Source organism: Gymnoscopelus microlampas (genome assembly GCF_963454915.1).
Source record: "Gymnoscopelus microlampas genome assembly, chromosome: 18".
In the NCBI taxonomy this organism is placed as follows: domain Eukaryota; kingdom Metazoa; phylum Chordata; class Actinopteri; order Myctophiformes; family Myctophidae; genus Gymnoscopelus; species Gymnoscopelus microlampas.
The window spans coordinates 32,665,370-32,691,626 of NC_139955.1; the positions used below are offsets into that span (position 1 = coordinate 32,665,370).

The 26,257-nt window shown below is 44.0% G+C and overlaps 1 pseudogene across 1 annotated transcript; it reads right to left on the bottom strand.

The window, feature by feature from the left end:
• Positions 1-1,074: 1,074 nt before the first annotated feature.
• On the bottom strand, positions 1,075-25,543 carry LOC311034025 (eIF-2-alpha kinase GCN2-like; annotated as a pseudogene). Its single transcript, XR_014602930.1, has 18 exons — positions 25,538-25,543; positions 22,969-23,139; positions 21,433-21,548; positions 20,973-21,075; positions 15,378-15,551; positions 13,367-13,438; positions 13,054-13,204; positions 10,317-10,417; positions 9,809-9,966; positions 7,858-8,381; positions 7,599-7,714; positions 6,116-6,276; positions 5,306-5,760; positions 3,575-3,667; positions 3,071-3,193; positions 2,736-2,945; positions 1,763-1,885; positions 1,075-1,610 (listed from the first exon to the last, which is right to left on the bottom strand). The product of XR_014602930.1 is annotated as an eIF-2-alpha kinase GCN2-like (transcript).
• Positions 25,544-26,257: the final 714 nt, after the last annotated feature.

A 26,257-nucleotide genomic window follows, 5' to 3' on the forward strand; every position in this document is an offset into this window, starting at 1 on the left:
TTATGGAATAATAGTATTTATATTATGTACTTATCATACTTTATAATGATGTGACCGTCATTCAATACCAGTATTATGAATGTCAAACTGGTGCCTTCTGATGTTATTACAATGGGTGCCTCCCTAAGCCTCCCCTAACCTAAATAGTAAATATACCTGCTACAGGTGCCAGGATTGCAACGTCATTGAAGGCACCAGTTTCACGCACTCACAGTTGAGTGAGAGAGTTGTCATTAAAAAGTGAATTACTGGTGCCACTACTCACATCATGTATTTTCTGGACTACTGCAACGCGCTGTATGTCGGGCTAAATCAAGCCTCCTTGGCACGCCTGCAGTTGGTCCAAAATTCTGCAGCACGCCTCCTGACAGGAACCAGTAGGCGTGAGCACATTACGCCCGTGCTGGCCTCACTCCACTGGTTACCTGTTCGTTTCAGAATTGATTTTAAAATGTTATTGTTTGTTTTTAAATCCCTGAATGGCTTGGCACCCCAGTACCTCTCTGACCTCATAAAGGTCTATACCCCCCCAAGGTCACTGTGGTCTGCCGGCCAGCTAAACCTTGAGGTCACAATAAAGACCAAGTTAAAGACCAGAGGCGACCGAGCCTTTGCTGCCATAGCCCCCTCACTATGGAATGCGCTCCCCCCCATGTTAAAACGGCCCCCACCATTGAGACTTTTAAATTTCGGCTTAAGACACATCTTTATACCTTGGCTTTTTAACCCCGCTTGAGAGTTTCTGTGGTCTATGTCTTATTGTTCTTTGTGTGTCCTTGCTGGTGTTTTTGTGTTTTAGCATATTTTAACAGTGTACTTTGCATGATTTTCTGTACAGCACCTAACCCTGGATTTCTAAAATGTTTATGCAGACTAAGACTAGGTGAACATAAGGCAAAATAATGTCACATCTTCTATAGCAAGGCATTTTCATAAAGAGATAGTATGTATGGCTATTGAAATGGTGACTAGAACAGGGAATCTACTGTAAGTAAAGCTTTTGCACAGAGAGAGAGAGACTTTGGCTGCTTGAGATTTTCATCTAACTTATTTTATTTCAAGCGTAAGGCATAAACTGCAATTGTGACAGGGATAAATGTTCATTGTACTGGACTATTAAGGCAAACAGTTTTGGTAATGAATGATGCACACGTCAACTAGCGCACTAATAAGGCTTGATAGCCGAAACGTCCGTGCTGAAAAAGAAAATAATTAATCAAAGAAACTGAGAGCAAATTGCAGGAACCAACCTACTGACTTTGATCATTCTAATACCTCATTCAGTGATTACACAACACATGCCCCTCCACACACACAATTTCTGGTGCTAATATTTTGTTTTGCCCCACTGGTGAGAGTGAATGATGGCCATGCCAGTCGGTTTAAACAACTTTGGTCAGGTTGGGTGTACAGAGCTGCATAAACTATTGTTACCAAAGATATGATGAGAAACAACTCCAGAGAGACACTAATGATGCCATTCAAACTAACCATTATGCTCCATATAATACTCGACCAGGTCAGGCAGTGTAGCGAACTTCTCCCCACCATCAACATCATAGTACTCTCCTGTGTTCTGGATCTTAATGTGTGTGACTGCTCCATTATGCCTGTAAACAAAAACAACAACAAAACAACCATTCAGAGAAATGACATATTATATTAGCAGATTATATGTGAAAGATGGGCAACATGCACAGGTTTTGAAATAATGATTACAGCTGTGGTCCTGTGGACAGAGTGAGACATGATCAACACTCACCGTGCAGATAAAGTAAAGACTCCAAGTTTACTCTTATTGGGTCTGACCAAGAAGCTTCCATCCATTCCTCGAGTCAACAAGAGGTACTCTGCTTCCACGTCTGTGATGTTGGAACGGTACCATCTAATAGAGGAAGATCATGTTACAGTTAGTGGGACATAGAGTACAGTACATGTGTCATTAGTGGGACATAGAGTACAGAATGTGTCATTAGTGGGACATAGCTGTTATTAACGCTGATAGTGTTTCAATCAAGCCTCACTTGAAGGATCAGTACACTATAACACCGGTTCTCAATGTGTGCTGTGGGGAACGACAAGGGTCCTTGAGGGGGTTCCAGAGGCTCCTCAGTTAGATATTTAGGAACTTACCTTTATGGACGCTTAGTCAGTCCTAGAGTGTAAAACGGAGTGTTCCATACTGTATGTACACTCTCATCTCAGAGTTAAATGACCACTGAAGATTTTAGTGTGGGGGTCCCATAGATTTAAAAATAAATGTATGGATGACACATCACTACAGCAATAACACTAATGACTCCATTAAAGGTGCAGTAAGTGATTTCATTTAGTAAGTGTTAATTAGCCCTATATTTATGATAGTAATCATTGCTATAGAGTGTTTGTTCAGTAACAGGTGGTCTCCCTGTCTCTCCAGCTCTTTAGTAAACAGAAAATGCATTTCCAGGTCAGGATACCAATGTTGTTCAATAAGGAGAGAGAACTCATTAACAGGATAAAAGTTAAGCTGATAAATGGGTACTTTCTCCTGATTGGCTGAAATTGGCAACCCACCTGAAAATATATTTTCTGTGTATTAAGCTATTGAGCTGGAGAGACGGGCAGACCCCTGTAACTACAAACACTCTACAGCAATGATTACTAACAGAATATAGAGCTTTAACCTTTTAAAGGAAAAACTAGGCCAGCCCGCCGATTAGCCAATTTGAATATATTGCTCTTTTTTTTGATACCTTGAAAAGTTTTTACGTCTTTGACCCAGGTGGTCTGTGCAATGTAGTGGATCTTTGAGCTCAATCACGTCTCCATTTTTAAGTTGCTCATTATGCTCCATATAATACTCGACCAGGTCAGGCAGTGTGGCAAACTCCTCCCCACCATCATCAACATCATAGTACTCTCCTGTGTTCTGGATCTTAATGTGTGTGACTGCTCCATTATGCCTGGACAAAAAAAACAAAAAAAAACAAGACAACCATTCAGAGAAATTACATATTAAAGATGGATAACATGCACAGGCTTTGAAATAATGATTACTGCTGTGGACAGAGACATGATCAACACTCACCGTACAGATAAAATAAAGACCCCAGGTTTACTATTACTGGGTCTGACCAAGAAGCTTCCGTCCGTTCCACGAGTCAACAAGAGGTACTCTGCGTCCACGCCTGTGATGTTGGAACGGTACCATCTAACAGAGGAAGATCATGTTACAGTTAGTGGGACATAGACTACCCCATACTCTATGTCCAGGGACCCCCTACAGGGAGACCCCATGCAGAGGCAAAGATTTGAGTTAAAAATGTATATATATAAATATTCAAAGATTTGCACACATTTTAAAAAAAAATAGCAGATCTACAAGCTCATAGTGCGGCACCGAGTGCCGCGCTATGAGCTTGTATATCTGCTATTTTTTTAATAGCCAAGACATCAAAAAATGACACAGATGCTTTCCCGGTAATCCTTAATGGATTAAAGGTAGTGATGTTACTAAAACATAAGTATATTACTGTACATGTACAGTAGTTGTGTCTACCAAAAGTAGTGATAATTACTATAAGATATGTACTTATTAATATTGAAGTTAGGTTGATCCATCATGGACCAGTCACTCGTCATGGAGACACTGGGTACAGGAGACTCTGGTCTCTGCTGATGAACACTGATGGAAATAGGGGATGATACACATTTTAAAATCACAATTATTTGCTGCTGGTTTTTAATTCCCCCTCATAGTCATTTGCGCCAACGCTTATTTTTTCTGTACTGTAGTTGTTTACACTAAAGTTGGTTAATTATTTATACAAACCACTGGAACAATCAGCATAATACTTTGCAAGTACCTCCAATAATTTTTACTCTTTTCAGTTCACATATGTTTGAAATATTTTGACGTGTCTGTGCTCTCAACACGAACACACTGGAACAATTTAGAAGCCATTTCTAAGAACAATTTATATAGATTTATCAGAACAAGTTAATGGAGAATGTAAATGTAGTCAAAGCTGCATCTCCTAACACTATGATGGATCTGAGATGAGCTCCTTGGAGATCCTCTTCTGTGTCCTGGACTCCTGCCTCTTCACTGGGTCAGCCCTCAGCACCAGCAACAGCAAGGTAATAATACTCCAACTCACTGGTCTCCTCTCCTGCATTTTGCTCTCTGGTGTCCTGGAGAAACACGGTAGCACTCAACTTTAACTTACTGGATCAGATCAGTCTCTCTTCAATAAAAAATCACACCCTGTGTGAAGGAAGCGGTGCCTTTGGGGCGGGGCTTAACTCATTTCAGTTCGTCCCTATTGGTGGTCTGAGTCCACTTACCAAATTTGTACTTGGTAGCATGCTGCAAACTGGAATAATGGCTGTTTAAAGGCCAGCCAATGGGAAGACAGAGGGGGCGGGGCTTCAGCAATTCATGCTCGTCCCTATTGGTGGTCTAAGTCCACATACCAAATTTGGACTTGGTGGCATGCTGCAAACTGGAGTTATAGCTGTTTAAAATCCCGTGCTCATCCCGTGCTCATACGGGCGGACGGACATAACATACGCTGGGGGTCCCTGGAACCCTGGGGCGGGGCTTCAGCAATTCATGCTCGTCCCTATTGGTGGTCTAAGTCCACATACCAAATGTGGACTTGGTGGCATGCTGCAAACTGGAGTTATAGCTGTTTAAAATCCCGTGCTCATCCCGTGCTCATACGGGCGGACGGACATAACATACGCTGGGGGTCCCTGGAACCCTGGGGCGGGGCTTCAGCAATTCATGCTCGTCCCTATTGGTGGTCTAAGTCCACATACCAAATGTGGACTTGGTGGCATGCTGCAAACTGGAGTTATAGCTGTTTAAAATCCCGTGCTCATCCCGTGCTCATACGGGCGGACGGACATAACATGCGCTGGGGGTCCCTGGACCCCTCTTTGATAACCAGTGGCACGTGTGGTCAATGAGAGGAGAGATGGCATAGGCAATCTCCAAGTGCGTGTGTGTGTGTGTGTGTGTGTGTGCGTGTGTTTGTATGTGTTGCTTCTTTGCCGTGCTCATCCCGGGCTCATACGGACGGACAGACGGACAGACAGACAGACACACAGACACGGAGTCACGGCCAAATGTAGAGCGGTTGGCACCGCTAAAAATAGCAGATCTACAAGCTTGCAGCACGGCACGAGCAAAAAAAAAGAAAGACTTCTGGGTGTCCCTGGCACAAAGTCTTTTCAGATGGGGGTCCACAGCCAAATACATATCAATTTGGGGGTCCACTGATATAGAGCTAACGACCCATTTAAAAGAACAACTCACAAAAAGGAGGCACCGAACACGTCATCCTCCTCTTCCTCCTCTTCATCATCACTGGACTCGTGTCCTCCTCCGCTGCATTTGGCACTGGACGACCTCTCGATGGAGGTGGACCATTCCACGGAGCTGGCCAGGGCTGGAGGGGGCGCGTTGTCCTCCACGTTGTCCAGCAGGCCCCCCAGCTCGTCGAGGGCCCCCAGCAGAGGCCCTCGTTTGTGGGACGGCGGCTTGAGGTCCGCCGCGCTCCTGTGCTCCTGTGAGCTGTCGCTGGAGCTCAACGCGCCCAGGGTGGGCGTCTCGTGCCTCTCGATCCAGGCGTTGTAGTAGCGAACAATGTTCTCGTGGTTGAGGCGCGACAGCAGCGTCACCTCGCCCTTGATCCGTCTGAACTGCTTGCTGGCCGGGTTGACCTGGATGCGCTTCACGGCGTAGTAGCAACCGTCTAGTTTGTTCTGGACCTGGCCCGGATTGGATCAATGGAAAAAATGAAGAGAGAGGTGAAAACGGGCCACTTTCAACCTGGCGTCGCCTATCTTGGGCAAGTCATTATAGGCAAACGTTTTCGAATGAAATATAGCCGATTCACAAGCTTCACAACGTGTCGCAAGAGCAGGAAGACCAACAACAACCACCACAGTTATGTTATTTAGATTGTATTAACATACTCTACCATACAGATAGGTCAAGATAACATTTTATTCACCAGAAAAAGGTTATGGATTGCAGCTTTAAATGGTTACGGAAAGAGAAACTGTGAGAAAACGCTGTCCAGTGTCTTGGGACGCTCAAGCTGGTCGGCTGACGACAGCGTACCTTAATAACCGCACCAAACGCTCCTTTCCCCAGGAGCTGGAGTTCCTCAAACTCGTTGAAGTAACGTGAAAACTGCCTCTGGAAAACTCCCAGGGAACTGAAGGGGGCGTAGAGGATGTGGTTGTGAGGAATGACCGATGAAGGAAAGTCCTCTGGGAGTTCTGGGAGAGGAATAAAACACACACACTTGTTTCAATGAATCAAACGTTCGTTCCTACAAATGGGGTTCAATTGTTAGAAATAAAATGTAATTGGTCGAAAATTTGGTGGAAAATATTCTCCAGTACATTTCCTGTATCTACCATTAGCAAGTCTGCACATTGTACGCGTGTGAATCATCCGTCTATTAAAACCAAATGTTGGTCCCATAGAATGACAACATTGTTTTAACCACATGAACCTTAGCGTTGTGAGCTTGTAGATTTACTATTTTCCCGTAAATTGGTTTGTGTAGAGGGAGAAAAAAAGTAATTAAAATTAAAGCACACTTATTGAAACACAAAAATATATATATATTCTATACATTTGGCCAATGATAGGCTGATTAATATTTCTCATACAAACAGAATCCACTGAACCTATTAAGTCATGTAGACAAGTTGTTCCCAAACCTTTTAGCTTAACCCATTTCGACATGAGGTTGATTTTAAAAACGCCTTCTAAATCCTAACCTAAGTTTTGAGAAAATGTTCTATTTCTTATTCAAAGAATTTAAGAAAATTCCTGTTATGTACATAGAAACATCTAAAATGACACAGATGCTTTCCCGGGTTTTAACAGTATAACAACGTATAGGCTTTCCCGGTCTTAATGGGTTAAGACCCAAAAGAGAAATGTCATGTCTTCCAGGGACCCAAACGGGTCCCGACCCAGTGTTGGGAAACACTGATGTAGAGGTACGACCAGAACCTGCACGACTATCGAATGACAGATTGACATTCTGAGAGTATGGAGTACCGAAGTCTGATGTACTTTACGCATCTTGCCTGGGTCACTTTTTTTTCTCCCTCCATTCTGAATTGCCATAGACGTGTTCAATATCAATGCATATAAGAACCAAAAATAAGAACTGAGCCCGGTGATTAGAATCATATGGATGTGAAGCTTCAACTGACGGTGAGAGAACTCTACCGTTACCGCGGCAGAATTCATTACATTTTCTCCAGAAACTCAAATCGAATGTGAGTGAATGACTATCGTAAACGATACAGAGCCGACTACCTGACTTCAGTACTCCATTTGTTCAAATATGAATGAGCTTCATTTTAGTGACGGTGATGAAAGTAGCCATAGGTGATCTAGAAAATCTACTCCTATCAGTAAAACATTCCACCAATTCTTGCATATTTACTGAACATATCGAGCGCACCCTTTAAATTTATTTCAAGCAAATATGTTCTGTGTGTGGGTGTGTGTGTGTGTGTGTGTGTGTGTGTGTGTGTGTGTGTGTGTGTGTGTGTGTGTGTGTGTGGGTGGGTGTTACCTTCTGGACTGGCCTCCTGGCTCTGTGGCAGGGCTTTAGGTGGTGGAGGGTTGAGGAAGGAATGTTCCAAGAGCTGCTGTGTAGTCCAGCGATCAGCATCGTTTAAACACACACACCTGTCCCGTAAACACACACACACACAACGGCAAATGAATACAGAACACCCCCACTGCAGTCTCTGTAATGTATAGATACAACTGGCTTCATCTAAGTTACTCCGATCTCCCATCCATCAGTTCCTTCATCCTTCCATTCATACCTGTTGAGGAAGTCCTGAAAGTCTCCAGGCAGGCTGCTGGACACCATCACAGGGTACTCCTTCACTTCCTTCCCCTGGCAGAGAGCCAGCAGCATCAGCCCCAGGCTCCACACGTCTCCCTTCTTGCCCGTCTTGGTCGGCAGCGCCGTATCCTCGCAGAAGCGCACGTGGCTTTGCTCAAATATGTCGTCCTTGCAGATATCGGACAGCCTCTTTGATAGGCTGTAATCGGTCAGACGGACGTTGCCCTCCGCATCCAGCAGCACGCTGGAGGCCCCCAGTTGTTTGTGGACCACAGAGTTGGAGTGGAGGTAGTCCAGTGCGGCCAGCAGCTGGGCTGCGTGCTGACGCAGTCTGTCCAGAGGGACGGCCGCGTTGTTGAGCAGGCTCTGGGTCAAGTTGGTCCCGGCTACGTGCTCCACCAGGCAGTCGTCCCTCTCTATGGAGCTCAGCGCTTGGTAGTGCACCAGGTTAGGATGTTCCAACTTCAACAGGGAGTTCAACTCACTCTCTGCCCCGTGGATCTACAGAGAAGGTAAGAGTGGAAGTTTAACCACATGAACCCTAGAGTCCAAAATCTGGGCCTGTTAACACATCGGGTGCCAAACACGGTCTGAACCGTGTGTTTACATAGTGGCGGTTCCGAAGCTTCGGTGCCGAACACGGTCTGAACCATGATTTCAGTCTTTTTGTTTTTTTCGTTTTTCTCCGTGCGGGCGGGGCTAGAGCAGCTCTGGGAGCACCCATTGTAATCCTGCGAAGGAAGTGCCAGATCGCTCACCGGAAACAATTTTTTTTCCCCCATCCGCTTCCTGTCTATTTCCTACTTTGAAACGCCTATATCTCCGAATCTGTTTCCTGTGGGGAAAAGCGGTCATGCGCGATGCGCGATCCCCCCCCCCGTTGTAACCCGCGAGGGGAATGTTATGGTTCCAGTCAGTAGCCAGGCTCATGGCAGAACATGAATCGATGCTTTTTTTTGCATGGATTTGCTTGTAACGCACGCGGAAAGTTTAAACAGCAAAGCGCAGTCAATGGGGAGAATGCTGGCACCCACGGTAAGTTGATATGAAAAAATGCTGGCACCCGATGTGTTAAAATAGGCGAACATTCTGTGAACATAGCAGATCTACAAGCTTGCAATGTGTTGCGTTGTTGTGACATGTTGTGAGCTTGCAGATCAGTCAAGAATAAAACTTCAATACAATGCATTATACACCAGATAATAACAGAGCTACTACTGGATTGTAATGAAATGAATAAAACAAGATAATGTAAAAAAAGAAAAAGGTTTAAAAGTACAGGTAGTAAACACATTCTAACCTTCATAGCAGCAATGGGGGATTTGCAAAAAGGGGGATATTATTTAGTGGCGGATTAGTTATTTTGGGCCAGTAGAACTCAGAAATAAACTTCCTGACAAACCACAAATTCCTTGTCCAGCCAACAGTGAACAGTGAAAAAGAATGGTTAAGGAACTGAAATCTCAACCAGCAACACAACAGCATGTTTTCATAAAGCCGTTTAAATTAAGGTGGCCACTTCAGCCTCACATCGTCTGTGGATGAGGCCGATATACCAGCCTGGAGGGGTAGTCCAATTCAAACAGGGGGGGAAACTTTTCTGGGTGTAGCGACCACTGAGCCATATGTCATTTGTAGAGATAAAAACAACTTTAGAGCATCCAAGTCCTGCCTTTTCAACTGGTCAAGTCACATTCTGGCTCTTTTGCCATTCCATTTAAAGTTATGTGAGTAAGTTATATAAGGAATGCTAGGAATGCTTAACGGGAGTGACTGCAGGAGATAATTTACCTTTGGGACACAATTAATTTTCAAAACATTTACCTTGCCCCACAGAGACGGAAACAGAGAAGACTACGTCTCAATAAGGGCAGAATATAAGTGACACCAGTAAACGGTTTTACATCTTACAGTATTTCATTACTTGCCTGTTTCTTGCAGTTCTCGATCTTCCCCATCTCCTGGCTGGTAAAGAACTTGCCCATCTTCTTGTTCCATCGCAGGGACCACTCATAAATCACAGCAAGGTCTCCTGAGTTGGCCTCAAACCCATAGTAAACACTACGCCCCAGCCTCTCGCTCTCGCCTGCCAAAAACATTAACACAGACACAAACAAAAAGCAGGACAGACGAAACATCATGGTGGTCAACAACGCATAACTCTCTCTCTCAATCAATGAATATAGTATATATACAGTATATACACAATGCTATACTATAAGCCGTACTGTTTTATAGATAATCCGTAAGACAACCTGATGAAGGTTTCAGGACAGAAAAAGAATGTTGGCAAATTTTTGTCTAGGTCTGAAATTATCTTGGTCAGTCTTTCTTTAAAAAAAAAAAATAATAAAGATTCCTAATCACAGTGAGACCTTTGTGGTAAAACAAAGCATAAAGTAAAGAGAAGATCAAAAAAGTGTTTGAAATCAATACCTATGCATTTCCCTCTGTGGACGACAAGCTCCCCAACAGTGCTGTTACTGAAGTGGAGAAGTTCTTGAGAACGATGGTTGTCCTCGCTGAACGTATCACGCCTGATTCAAACAGAGACAAGTCAAAGCATTAACACAGTGTTTCTAAAACATGGAGCCACTGTTTTTTTTATAGGTGTAACACAGTCAAAGCGGATGGTATTCATACATAAATGAAGAATATAGATAGAACATTAGCGCCCTACGTGTTTACAGCCACCAACTTTGCTGATTATTATTATTATTATTGCTTTAGATACCATGATCTTTAAATCGAACCAACGCGTGTGAGAGGCACTCATGGCTATATTACTTTCTCTTCCGTGTTTGACACAGAAGTACAGTCCAATTTAGTCATTCTGCCAATTCCCCTCGAACAACACAACACGGCCCTCTTGCCCACTGTTATCTGGGGGAGTGTGTTGACAACCACATCTCCACTGATACACATGGAGTCATCAGCTTCTCTTTTTTAACGTTTTTCATTTCTTCCAAATTTTGTTGCCATTTCATCCCCGTCGCTGCCAACCCCTACTGTTTGGTCTCCCTGCGAAACAAGCACCCTGAACAACCAGCAGGGGTTGCCACCACCAGTGCAGCGACAAAGAACACAGTTCCCTGACTAAGCCTGTCACAATTATTACATAAACGTCTAATCGCAATTATTTGAGACTAGACCATACCCGGTCGACGCATCCGTGGGGGGATATGCGTACATGATCTGGCAACCCGGGAGGCGACATTGTTTCACACATAAACGCTAATAAGAAGCTGAGATTAGATGAAATTGAAAAACGGGCTTCACAGTTAAGTTCAGATGGTAATGGTCAATGGCTGTGTGCAAAATCAGAGCAATTGCTCCAGCCACTGAGGAGAACCGGGTAGCTTCACTCACGTACTCACGTACTCACCTACTCACCACTACAGACAGAGGTTACCAGAATTATAGTAGGATAGTAGGATAGTAGGATAATCGCAATTATTTTTGCATAATCGTCATAATCGTTTCCATGTTGATAGATTTTCACACATTTTCAAATATAAAAAAAAAACAGAAATAGCTGATCTACAAGCGTTTTTTTACATAAAATATTAAATATGTCAATCATTTATTTGTATATTTCAGTTATTTGTCATATCTGCCCTGTGCAATTTTTGATTACAAAGCCTAGAAGGCTTCATATGTTCCAATGTTCAATGCCAAACACACAATTAAATCGTTAATCGCAATTATTTAAGTGACAATTAATCGTCAACTTCAATTTGTAATCGTGACAGCCCTATCCCTGACAGCTTCCCACCAGGGAACACAGCTAATTGTGTTCCAGGCATGCAAACTGGTTAGGGGTGAACAAGGCGAGGTGGTTGTGTGAGCAGGGGAAAGACAGACCTGCTATTAGAGCGCTCTGGGGGTATGTCCTCTCTGGGTGGAAGGATGCTGGCTACACTGTCGTTAATATGACATCAGACTCTCTTTCTACACATCAGTTTTGCAATGTGCCACAGTTCCAGCCAAAATGACACAGTGAAGCCAGCCTTCTACCCAGAGGAGACACACATCCCAAGACCCATTTACTGATGGCACACATAACTCTCTTTTGCTTTGAGTAGGCACACATCACATCACACACATCACTCTTTCTGAAATCCAACCAGGTGCAACTACTCATGCGTCTGGTTGACTACAGCCCTCTGACTAGGCCAGGAGTTTGGGAGGAATTCAAGTAGTTATTGCTCAGACCTGTGCCTTTGATGGTTTTTATTTACTACACAAATACAAACATACATTAACACACCCAGCAGCCAATCGTGCTGCTAAGCGGCCAGTCAACTACTATCTTAGTCAACTACGATCCTGCCAGTAGGCTCTCATTCTACTAACAAGATCCAACCAGGCCAGGTTATAAACTTCTACCACGTCCCAAGTCCTCAACGAAACTAATTTCCCACTGACTCTGCAACACAGACCCACACAAAGGATGTTGCTTCCCACCAGATATCATGTCCACCCCCCAAGGTGGCCTGGTCTCTCTCTCTCTCTTTCCAGATAAGAGACTTTTTATGACCCTCAGAAAATCTAAGCAAGGACCCACAGTATGTGCCTTTACTCACTGGGCAAATTACGATGAGCACCTAGCAAGTGTCTTTCTATTCCCCCATAACATAGGCATCAGGCATGTCATTTGAGCCTCTCTCTCTCTCCTCTTTGAGATAAGGGAATGGTACGGAATTTACGACCTACAGCCCTCCAACAAGCATATGTATCTACCCCTTTCTGTCTATGTTGGCCTACCACTCTGGGAAATCCTAAATAAGCAGTAAATACACACATAATTATAATCATAATAATATCACAGGCGCCGAAGGCATGGAAAAACCTAACACTTTCAGTTTGAGTAGGAACTAGAAATGCATCAATCTTTCAGTTTGAGTAGGCAATAGAAATGCATCACTCTTTCACTTTCAGTACACACGTATCAGTATTTTACTTTAAGTGATCATTTTCTGAAAGCAGATTTCACTGAAAGGTGCTAGTTTGCATGCCTGAGTGTTCGTTGGCCAAGCTGGAGGCACCATGGAGGTATCAAAAACCCAGTCTCAATGGTGGGCAAGAGCTTTACCTCTGTACCACCCAGATGCCAGGAAATATCTGCTTTATAGTGTCCTTTTTGTTCTATGATGGGGTTTGTGTTGTGTACCTGTGGCGGGTGGAAGATGTTGTCCGTCGCCGACCACTGCATCCTCTCTTATGGTTCGTCAGTTCACAAGGAGGTGTGGCTGAGTGGGGGGGGGGCTCGTTGCTACCACAGAGCTGGCGGTGGACCACTGCTCCAGGCTCTCAAGACGCTCCTTTGATTGCAAAGTCACATGATGGGAATGTTACTGTACACTCTTTAATTTGTGCAATCTGCAAACTAAATTATGTGCAGTTTGAATTGTATTACTTTTATTTATCTGGGAATCAGAAACAAGTCTAATATTCATGGGAGAATTTGAGTGAATCTCAGGCACCAGTTTGGCAATCTCCTTCGTTCTTCGTTTTTCATCCTCTCTTCTTTGGATTTCAGCCATGATTTCTTTTTCCTAAGAGGATCAGAATCGCCAAAAATATGTTTTCATTTACAAGGAATTTGACTTAGCGAGGCTGGTGCATTTGAATGAACAACAGATATTACAAACAATGTAGGCAATGTAAAAGCATAAATATTAAGATATTATTGCCCTTGTTTATACATAGATAACAAATGGAGGATAAACTATATATACAATATAGGGTATGAAAGGTCATAAACATGAATATGGATGAATATCATCATTTGTTTATATTATGAAAACTACAGAAACAATGACAGATTTAACAGGACAGACAATACAACTGCATGGTGTGTGTGTAAGCCCCTTTCCCATATACACTAAACTCCAGCAGCGTTGTTCCATATTGGCCTAATGTTGATACAGGAGCAGGTGTTGCTTTCTCACAGTATCCATTATGTACATTTTACCACTCCCAACCTTGTATCATTTACGGTACTTAAAGCGATATTTCACTTTCGAAAAAGAATTGGGTCATTGTATCGTCTACTCAGGCTTTTGAGAGCACCCTCGACAGTTTTTAAGTTGCTTGATACAGTATTTAGATATCACATTTTCATTTTATCAGACACGCCCCCTTCCCATACAAACCTATTGTAACTTCAAACTCCATTTTAATCATGTTAGATTCATCGACGGAAACACCCATCCTTGTTCTGGTGACTGATATTGTCCGTCTAATATGTGAGGAGACCGTGTTTTTTGTTTTTTTAAATGAAAAATATTTAATACAATAAAAATGATTAATTGAATAAATGAAAAAAGTAATTGAAAAAACACGGCCCCCTCATGTATTAGGAGGGCAGGGTGAGTCATCATAACCAAGGACTGGTGTGTTTGATGAATCTAACATGTTACAAATGGAGTTTGAAGTTACAATGGGTTTGTATAGGAAGGGGGCGTGTCTGATAAAATGAATATCAAATATCTAAATACTGAATCAAGCAACTTAAAAACTGTCTGGGGGAGTAGACGATAAAATGACCCAACATCTTTTTGAACGTGAAATATCCCTTTAACTCTTCACCTCTAAATGGAAACTGCAATCATTTAATCTTCACCAACAAGAACAAAACTTCCGAAGAACAATGTTGGTGTAACCAAGAGATCTGATGAATTATATTTATACATGCATAGAATATCAACTACAAAGCAACTTTCATGAGTTGGCATTTCCTGGTTATATGCAGACAAGATGCCAGTACACAGCGAGTACTCAGAAGACGCACACCGTTTACCAGTGGTAGTGATCAGCTCAGTTGACATTTTCCAAGTGTACAAATTGAATAAAAAAATCATTTGTCCCAACTGCGTACAGGGGAGGATTTCTGTTTGTTCCATATACATATTGGCAGATCTATTAGCACCCAGGTGTCAGCAGCCAACATGCTCTTTGCACCCAGGGTGGAATAACCAATGTGTCCATTTACACCTGGGTGGGTGTACATAGCATGGCAGAGACAAGCTGTCCGTAGCAAACAATGCTACTGGCACCCAAGCACACATTAGATGCTTTATAAACAATATGTACAAATGAACATACTGTAATACTGTTTGTATAGAAACAGTATTAGTCCTTATCTGCTGCAATGCATACACTTTTGGCTGGTTAAAAAAAACAAAACAATCACCAGTAAATAGTTGTTTGTGTCGACTATCCTCACCCGGGTGAAAATAAAAAATGCTAATTGTATGCCTTTGTTTTTAAACCCTGTAGCACTTTGTAATTTACAAAAATGTAAAGTGTGTTATAAATAAAACATATAATAATGTATTATCTAATGTGGGAACAGACCCCATAATGGCACTTCTTCATAAAGGACGCCAACGTGTGAATGACTTCTTTTTTTTAATATCCAGCAATGTTATGGACTGCATGTGGGAAAGGGACTTTATGAGTATGTATGTGCATGTTTATTATTTTCTATACCATGTCCTCCTCCTGTTTACGACGTTGGTCCAGCTTCTGTTGTTCCTCCTGGGCGAGCTTCTCCTGCAGCCTGCGCTGGTTCTTCAGCATCTCCTCGTGGAAGGAGCTCGACGGCGGTTTGTTGTGCTCACTCAGGAAAGTCTGGACAAGGTCTGCAAGCTCGTAGATCATCACCTAGCAAGGGATGAGAGCCATAAATTGAGTGTGCATGCGTGTGTGCGTGCGTGCGTTTATGGTGTGTGTAGAGCCCCAGACCTTTAGGTACTCCTGTGAGGGGCAACTGGTTGACGTTTAGTTTGACGCGTGCAAATCATTTAATGTCCAGAGAGTGCATTTATCTTTGGATATGTCAATCCATTTATTAACACCAATTAAATCCATAGTGATGACATACTGGTAATACAGACATGGAACGCCGACCTGGTACGGCTTGACATAGGTACGACATAGCACGACATAGCACGGTCGAAAACTGTGTGGCTTCCCCTGTTGCACACCTGCCCACAATCACCCACTGACTGGTATATCATAGTTCCCATAGTAACCACCCACCGACTGATTGACATGACGTCAGTCAATACCAAGGCCACACCATTCAATTAAAGAAAACAAAAACAAAATAAATAGAAAGGCATTTTGGCTCCAACACACCGGCCCCTAATTGAGAATGGCAGGAGGCCGTGAACAATTAAACATAAATAACATGGAGCCAATCACTTCATTCAATATGAATTCGAAACAAAAAACAAAATTCTGAAGATGTTTTAAATTACAGCTTTTTGAAGCAGGCAAAGGTTTGTTACTGGCCAACCAGTGTAGTCGTTTTAGTCTTTGATAGGGTTTCAGGAGCTTTGTGTCTCCAAGGCAGTTCCAATACCTTCTTTGTGGAAGGTCTCGTTCCTTTCAAACTTCCTTTTCAATTTAACACTGTGTTGCCTATCAACACAATGTTTGTTTGGCAACTCCAACTTTGTTATGGAGATCCGATTATTATTTACAGTGGCAGCGGGGCAGCCACTCTCACTCCGCTCCTCACTGTATTCTGGAAGGGGACCATTAATAACCCACCCCAATAGGGTCTTAATGGCATATGGCCCATTGCCATGACTGTTTACAACATGCCACGGTTCAAGCAAGTTGGTGGCGTTGGTACCTATTAACAACTCCACCTCAGCCTGAATGCGAGGAACGGCTACACCATCCAAGTATGGCCACTTAGCCAGCTCCTCTTCTGTGATGAGGTTGCTTGTGCTTACAGGCATCCTCTTCTGTGTGTAGACTTTTGGTAGGTCATAAAACCGTTTCCCAGTGAGGCTTGAAATCTTCAAGTCTGTCAGCATGTAGCTAGACACTGATGTCTTTGGGGCCATGGTTAATAAACTGATTTGTGCTCTTCTTCCTGTAAGGTTCAGCTTTCTCATGAGGGTTTCTGAACAGAATGTGTCGGTGCTGCCTGGATCCAAAAATGCATACGTTTGTATGATTTGATCTCCTTTAATGGACTTAACCTGTACCGGCAAGATTGACAGAATCCCATTGCTGCTACCGGCCCCTGTTTGTCCACATGTTTGTAAAGAGACACGTGCATTGCTCACTGATGGTTTCCTTTGCTGGTCTGTGTTGCTTACCCCGTCCTCACGGTCAATGTGAATAACACTGGGGTGGTTTTGGTTGCACACTGAGCAGGTCAAGCGCTTCTCGCAGTCCTTGCTCAGATGCCCTATGCAAAGGCAGCCAAAACAGATTCCTTTCCTCCTTATGAAATCAATCTTGTCCCTGTGTGTCTTCTTCTCAAACTGAGAACATTGATCCAGTGTGTGGGATTGAGAGCAGCATACACAAATGGTGTGAGTGAATGCACTACTTGTTTCATCTTCCAAAGTAGGGGTGTCAATGACAGTGGTTGCAAAACTGTCTCCTTTGAATCTGGGTTGGATTTGTGATTTCATCCTGTTCAAAGTTCTATTTCCTGTAGTTAGTGGTGTATCTTGAATGTCTCCAAAGACTGGATCTGAGATGATTTTGACCTGACGCTCGATGAATGTGACAATGTCCATGAATTGTGGCCTGCGACGGTGTCTTTCCATTATGTCCAAAGCAGAGCCTCTCCATCTTTCTCTTAGCTTGTATGGAAGCTTCAAAATCACGGTTTTCATGTTTGCTGACATATTCAGTTCACTCATATACTGTACATTTTCCATTGCATTACAACACTCACGCAGGAAAAGCGCATATGCTTGAAGAGACTTTAGATCTTCTGACTTTAGCTGTGGCCAGCTGAGCACCTTGTCCATGTATGCTGCAGTGATCTTGAACTCGTCTCCGAAGTGTTGCTCAAGTAAATATATTGCCATATCATAGCCTCTGTCTGGAGCCATGTGTTGACAGCTGCGCACAAGCTCTTTGGGCTGACCCTTGGTGTACCTTTCCAGGAAATACAAGCAGTCCCCTCTGTTGCTTGTGTTCTTTTCTACACAGTGTACAAAGGCCCTGACAAAGGTTCTATATTGTAGAGGATCCCCATCAAAACAGGGAATCTCTCTTGGAGGCAGTAAGTGAGAGGTTTGCATTTCCATTAACAATGCGGTTATCTCATTTTGTCTTTTTAACAGGTTGTGTACAGTTGAGGTTTCATTACTGCTTTGATGAGAAATGTCAGGTTCTCTTGTTGGCTGCACAGGAAGGTCCAAGTGAGTTCTATTGTCCTGTGCTGCATTCCAAGATACCTGTTGTCGTTGTACAGATGGTGGTTGTTGACGTTCTTGCCGAGGTGGTGGTTGTGTTTGAATGAGTTGTGGTTGTAACAGCATGGATTGTTGTTCTTGCCAAAATGGGATTTGTTGAATGGGTGGTGGTTGCACCAGGTGCATAGGTTGTTGTACTTGCCAGTGTGGTGGTTGTGGAATGGGTGTTTGTTGGATAAAGGATGGACGTTGTATGGACTGTGGTTGCCATAGCGATGGTAGTTGCTGTAGTAATGGTTGTTGTGCAGACAGCTGCTGTGGTAGTGGTGGTTGTTGCTGTGGTAGTGGTTTAAATTCTTTGGCATGAGGATTGAATGTGACCGAGGGTTCCTTTAACCTTGTTCCTTTTCTGAAGTACGAGTCCATTCCATCAGATTGTGTATGTGAAGGAGCTTGGTGACTGGGGGATTTTAAAACTGCTATTTTTGCATCAGCAGCTGCCAGTTCTGTGTTCAGCTCCATCATTTCCTTTTTCTTTCGTAGCATTTCCTGTTTCTTTTGCAGAATTTCTTCCTCCTCCTCCAGTGCATGCTTCTCCTGTAATGCTTTGGAGCGAACAGCAAGTGCAGCTCTTTCTGCCTCTGCCTGCCTGCGAGCTGATGAGGTGGAGGACCTGCTGGACCTACTGGTTCCAGACCTTGTGTGACTTTCACGGGTTGATTTTTTACTTTCAACATTAGAAATGCTGTCATTTGGAGTTATTTCAATTTCCAAATTATCATCATCAACATTTTCCACATTTGTACCCTTTGACCAAACATTGACTTCATCAATAAATTCATTTACATTGATCATTTTTGCTTTGAACCAGGTGTCATGTTTCCCTTGTTCCTCAGGAGGTAGTATTGGCATAAGGGATTTGTGTGCTGCTGTTGCTTCCCTGATTATATGCAGATAGTTCATAAAGGAACATTGCACCTCCTGTTTGCATCCTTCTGATTGCATCAACTCCAGGATCGTTTTTTGCAAGTTGGATGCCTTGTTTAGTTTCAATTTTCTCTCCTTTTGTAGTGTGTCCAGTTTTTCCATTAGGGCTTTTGGTGTTAATTTGACTGTGCGTTTTTTGACAACCTGTGTTTCGTTTCCAACCTTGTCAGTGATTTGACCTGTGTCCACCTCGGACTGTTTTTCACTTTCAGCCGCTGTGGGCTGTGACTGCTTTTCAGTCAGTGAAGGTTCAGGTTCAACCATTGGATGCATTGCGTCATCACCATTTGAGTGCGTATCAACCACGGGAGGTTGTTCAACCAATACGCTTGATTCAGTTTGACTCAGAACACCTTTATCTGAAGCCATCATCAACAATACAATACCAACGGAACAAATATAAAAACAGTACCTTCGGTTGACACAGTCAACACCAAAACCCACAGTTAGTCATCACAAAACCTTAATAGAACACACTCAATAGAACACACCCACGAACGGGTTGCAATCATGATTCATGAACCAATGCATTGGATTTTTGTCTTTTTGTTTCTCTCCCTCAAATGACCCCTGTGTGCACACAATTGTTTGTTATATGGCCATATCTGGTAACACCTGGTAGCGCGGTACATACCTTGTAGTCCATGCACTGCGGGTCCAATTTGTCTTTGTTCAAACAAACTTCAAAAAGTCTTCAGACAGTGCTCCTTGTCCGAGCGCTATTCAATCAACTCCTTGCATGCAGGGCCGCTCTTTCTCCGTCCCAACGAACGGTGCGGCTCGCCGCGATCAACTCCTTCGGTGCAGAGCAGCTCCTTGTCCGTCCAATACGGACGATCAACTCCAAACGGTGCAGGCCGCTCGTCCGAGCGCTGCTCGATCAACTCCTTGCATGCAGAGCAGCTCCTTGTCCGTCCAATACGGAAGATCAACTCCAACGATGCAGAGCAGCTCCTTGTCCGTCCAATACGGACGATCAACTCCAACGATGCAGGCCGCTCGTCTGAGCGCTGCTCGATCAACTCCAACGGTGCTGGGCAGCTCCTTGTCCGCTCGTCTGAGCGCTGCTCGATCAACTCCAACGACGCAGGGCAGCTCCTTGTCCGTCCAAACGGTGCGAGTCGCCGGCGGCGAAGCTGTCCTAATGCCGTGAGCAGCACCGTGTCGTGTCGTCTGTCCTGGGCCATGCGCTGCGAGCCGCGCGAGGCCGCCCGAACGGGTGATTGTCCAAACGCTGTGTTACAAACACCAGCGTGTCCTGGTCCAATTGCCCACGTTCCGCTATATCCAGCGAAACAGTGAACAGTGCTAGTGCTAAATAGTGAGAATGAATAATGTCTTTTGTCTTTCAGCACAGAGATCCAACGCTGTCCTGCCTCCTGTCCAAACAATTCAGCCGTTGGCTCTTGAGCACGCTGATCATCTTCCTCCTTTAGACCACGTTTCAAACTTATATGTCCATTTCAAATGAAGACGAAGTTTTCGACAATGTAGAGCCCCAGACCTTTAGGTACTCCTGTGAGGGGCAACTGGTTGACGTTTAGTTTGACGCGTGCAAATCATTTAATGTCCAGAGAGTGCATTTATCTTTGGATATGTCAATCCATTTATTAACACCAATTAAATCCATAGTGATGACATACTGGTAATACAGACATGGAACGCCGACCTGGTACGGCTTGACATAGGTACGACATAGCACGACATAGCACGGTCGAAAACTGTGTGGCTTCCCCTGTTGCACACCTGCCCACAATCACCCACTGACTGGTATATCATAGTTCCCATAGTAACCACCCACCGACTGATTGACATGACGTCAGTCAATACCAAGGCCACACCATTCAATTAAAGAAAACAAAAACAAAATAAATAGAAAGGCATTTTGGCTCCAACAGTGTGTACATATGGTGTATCCTCTCACCTCGCCACACTGCATGCTTGCCTTCTTGTTCAGGTCTGTCAGGAGGTTTTGGAGGTTGTCATTTGAAAGTCCTTTGGAGTTCTTCAGCTCCAGCTGAGGATGCCTGTTGGTGCCAAAATGTGTGCATTTAAAACCGAGAGCAAAACACATATTCACAAGACTCACAGCGTAGCCAAGCTGTTGCCGTCCTTCAAATTTCAAACCAACCGGTCAGTTTGGTATGTGGATAGCTGCTCAGTATAACAGCAAAGTAACTGTCCAGAATATAATAGGATTATATTATTACATTCTGGAATCCCAAAATGTATATTACTGGGATTCAGGGATACTGGCATCTCTTTCGACTTGATTACTTTGTTGAAAAATAGCCGATATACAAGCTCACAACGCCTATAACGACATGCCCAAATAATACAATGTTTCAACCTCCAAAAAGGTCTTTATCAGGGGAAATACTCACACATCGGGGTACGTGGGTGGGCATTTGACGTGCAAGTCCACAGTCACGTGGCATTCCTGTCCATTGCTCAGCCCGTTGGGTCTCAGGCAGAGATAAATCTCTGGAGGCCTTTTAACCTTGAATAGATGCAATGAACCTTTAGATAAGATGAACTGATTGCATTGCATGGATTAAATATCGTCAGACAAGTCTTTCATACCCAAATACAATAACGTAGCTAAATTCGTACTCATCATTCACATGGGTCCCGCCATAAAAGAGCAGCTGTCTGCAAATGTAACTGGTCTGATTAACGTCTAAACTGAACACCAGAAATGACCCCCCCCTTCCACCCCGAACTGTTTACTGTACCTATACGTTTTATTGCTACTATAGTGTTGATGATGTCTAGGATATATTATTGTATATTATTATATATGTCTCTATGAATTGAATACACAGGACCAAAATGGAAATAAGCCCTCAGAGTTTTTTTTTGTGTGTTATCCCTTTAGCACCATTGTATAATCGTACCACTGACTGCACTATTTGCAAATCTGTCAATAAAGTATTCAATTAATCAAACACACACACACACACACACACACACACACACACACACACACACACACACACACACACACACACACACACACACACACACAGGAACAATGTTGTGTGAACTGTCCGTGGATGTTGTGTTTTACTGTGATTTGCAGTGATTTACTATTATGTATTTAACCATCCTGTGAAGCTAAAGACACATTTTCCACATAGAGGAAATAAAGATGATTTTATCTTTACTTAAGACACTGTATCTATGCACACAGTCACACACAATTATGATAACCAATTATGATTATTTATGATGGACCCCAATGGAAACAAGCCATAGGCTTTCTTGGGTTTAAAAATCCTCTTAGCAGACCTTGTATTGAACTGTACTTTCCTGGGCTATTTTGTTTGCAAACTGCTAATAAAGTATTCAATCAATCAATAATAGTAGGCTAGCTAAGGACACTTCCGAATAAGTAGTATTGTCATTTGTACTTATTTCACCTATTTTACCTTTATTCAGTAAGGTTTATGAGATCAAATATACATTTTACAAGCGAGAGCTGAGTGGCCAAGGTTGGCAGCAATATACAAATCACAACCTATTAACATACAGCAGTGGTTCTCAACCTGACAGTCCTTGAGGGGGTTCCAGTGGGTCCCCAGCCAAATGAATAGTTAGGAACCAAATTGACCCTTATATGTCTGTAACTCTGAGAGTGTACAAATTTGGTTCCATTTGTACACTCTCAGAGTTAAATGAACACTGATGATGATACTGTGTAGATTGGGACCCCCAATAAATCAAAATGGTTGAGTCCCTGGCATATGTTTTCAAATGGGGGTCCCTGGGCTAATATGTGTCAATTTGGGGGTCCTTGATGCAAAAAAGGTTGAAAACCCCTGACATACAGCATGCATACAGTATGTACATATGGTACAGCTGTTTTGCACATAACAGTTACCAGCAATCCGAAAACATAATAACCTCACTCTCTGTACTTTCTATGGATCTTTATTCCGCAGATCTTCGAAGTCATCTTCGAAGATAGACGACAGAGCCTCTAGTTCAAGTTCCTGCTGGCCAGTATAGTCGTCGTCATCATCATCTTCATCATTGTCGTCGTGGGTTCCATGTGTTGGAGTGTGCTGACTGCTTATTCTTCTGTAGCACTACATGGCTTCACACCCCTCCAAAAAAAAAGAACTAGGAAGCGATTATTTGGAGTTCTGTTTCCTTACAGTCGGACACTTCGTCCTTGTCTACCCACAGGCTGCTTTGCTGCGACTTCAAATAGCCTTCATTGGTCAGATAAAGACACCAGACAGACACCCCAAATCTATGCTCCAAAGACAAACTTTGGAGGTCTTTCTTGACAGGAGTAACACGCACTCAACGCAGACATACAGTCAGTCACAACAGCAGCCAGTGTGTTGGAGCCATGGCGCATGCATGGCAGACAGTGATGCCAGATTTTGTGTTCAGTCAGCAACTATAACGGAGCAACTATAAGACTTCCGGTGGACGATCTCTTCAGAATAAGAGTATCCTCTAAAAATAAAAATAAAGTAGAAAAACGGTTAATTTGCACATTAAAACTACAACTTAAGCATTTAAACGAAGCTATACAACACATATTATGTTTCTGTGTAACAAAAACGTTTTTTTAAACATTAATAATTTATCTAAATGGATAAATGGTCAGAAAAGGTCAGAAAAGTGCCGTTCTCGGACAAAAGTGGACACTGGACAGGCGCCGGCGGACACTGCCGACACTTCTGACATACGCACGCGTGCGGGGACACCTCCCCTACAACGCCACACTCTCCGCTAAGCGGGAGAGGTGTAAAAAAAAGTGTGGCGGACCGTCCAGTGAGGTCAGAGGTCAGAAAAGTGCCGTTCTCGGACAAAAGTGGACACTGGACAGGCGCCGGCGGACACTGCCGACACGTCTGACACACGCACGCGTGCGGGGACACCTCCCCTACAACGCCACACTCTCGGATAAGCCCGAGAGGCGTAAAAAAAAGTGTGGCGGACCGTCCAGTGAGGTCAGAGGTCAGAAAAGTGCCGCTCTCGGACAAAAGTGGACACTGGACAGGCGCCGGCGGACACTGCCGACACGTCTGACACACGCACGCGTGCGGGGACACCTCCCCTACAACGCCAAACTCTCGGATAAGCCCGAGAGGCGTAAAAAAAAGTGTGGCGGACCGTCCAGTGAGGTCAGAGGTCAGAAAAGTGCCGTTCTCGGACAAAAGTGGACACTGGACAGGCGCCGGCGGACACTGCCGACACGTCTGACACACGCACGCGTGCGGGGACACCTCCCCTACAACGCCACACTCTCGGATAAGCCCGAGAGGCGTAAAAAAAAAGTGTGGCGGACCGTCCAGTGAGGTCAGAGGTCAGAAAAGTGCCGTTCTTGGACAAAAGTGGACACTGGACAGTCGCCGGCGGACACTGCCGACACGTCTGACACACGCACGCGTGCGGGGACACCTCCCCTACAACGCCACACTCTCCGCTAAGCGGGAGAGGTGTAAAAAAAAAGTGTGGTGGACCGTCCAGTGAGGTCAGAGGTCAGAAAAGTGCCGTTCTCGGACAAAAGTGGACACTGGACAGGCGCCGGCGGACACTGCCGACACGTCTGACACACGCACGCGTGCGGGGACACCTCCCCTACAACGCCACACTCTCCGCTAAGCGGGAGAGGTGTAAAAAAAAGTGTGGCGGACCGTCCAGTGAGGTCAGAGGTCAGAAAAGTGCCGTTCTTGGACAAAAGTGGACACTGGACAGGCGCCGGCGGACACTGCCGACACGTCTGACACACGCACGCGTGCGGGGACACCTCCCCTACAACGCCACACTCTCGGATAAGCCCGAGAGGCGTAAACAAATTTGCAAAAAAACACATCCACACCATGGTCAATATCTTCCAAATTGTCCTCTATTGTGATGCCAGCATTAAGTGATGCATCATTACATTTCACATAGAAATAAATGTACCCATGTGTTTTTGCCACTTGCAATGCATTTGCTGGTTGGAGGATGTTTATACTTGTACAGGCGGACGCTGTCAGCACTTCTGACATCAAACCTACCCATTGGCTTTTTGGAAGAGGACGCAAGTCCCAGGAAGTGCCACAGAATCTCATCAGGAAGTTTTAAAGAATCTTCTGTGTATATACCGTAAATTTCGGACTATAAGCCGCGACTTTTTTCCCATTTTTCGACCCTGCGGCTTATATAACGGTGCGGCTTATCTATGGATTTATATAGCTAACGGCCACTAGGGGACCTCCTAAATCTAGGGATTTTACACCCGCGGTTTATAGTCCAGTGCGGCTTATATATGTACAAATCATTCAATTTAGCAGCTGCGGCTTATATTCAGGTGCGGCTTATAGTGCGAAAATTACGGTAGTCCTGTTGCGTTGACGAGTTATTGATGGATATGTGTTGATACTCCCACCCAACAGACATGGCTATGGACAAGCCTTGCTTCTATTTCAGTTTCCCAGTTTGACATCAGTATAAAATTTCAAGACCATTAATAAAGGCACACACCAACATCTCGTTCTGTGTCTCTCTCCGTTCCTGAGATAAGACGTATGTAACATTGACCAACACAACCAAACAAAATACATCAGTAACAAGTAACAATACTGATGTAATGAAGTAGAAATAAAAATATAGATAACACAAATAAAATTAAAGTACAGATGGAATGGCAGGTATGATAAACCTTGTGCGTATGTCAAAAGTGCCACGGCAAATAGCTGTCTCGTGTCCAGCGTCCAATTTGTAAAGGCTATGCACTGAAAATGGCCTTTTTTTGACCCCTGACCTCACTGGACGGCCCGCCACTTTTCAAAATACACCTGTTTGGCTTAGCGGGGAGTGTGGCGTTGTAGGGGAGGTGTCCCCACACGCGTGCGTATGTCAGAAGTGTCGGCAGTGTCCGCCGGCGCCTGTCCAGTGTCCACTTTTGTGTGAAAACGGCTCTTTTCTGACCTCTGACCTCACTGGACGGTCCGCCACACTTTTTTTTACACCTCTCCCGCTTAGCGGAGAGTGTGGCGTTGTAGGGGAGGTGTCCCCGCACGCGTCCGTATGTCAGAAGTGTCGGCAGTGTCCGCCGGCGCCTTTCCAGTGTCCACTGTTGTCTGAAAACGGCACTTTCTTTTCTTACATCTGGCCGCACTGGACGGCCTGCCAGTTTTTCTTTTTTTACAAATTATCTCTCAATTTTCACCAACATTCTGTCCTACTGGTCTGTATCAATTT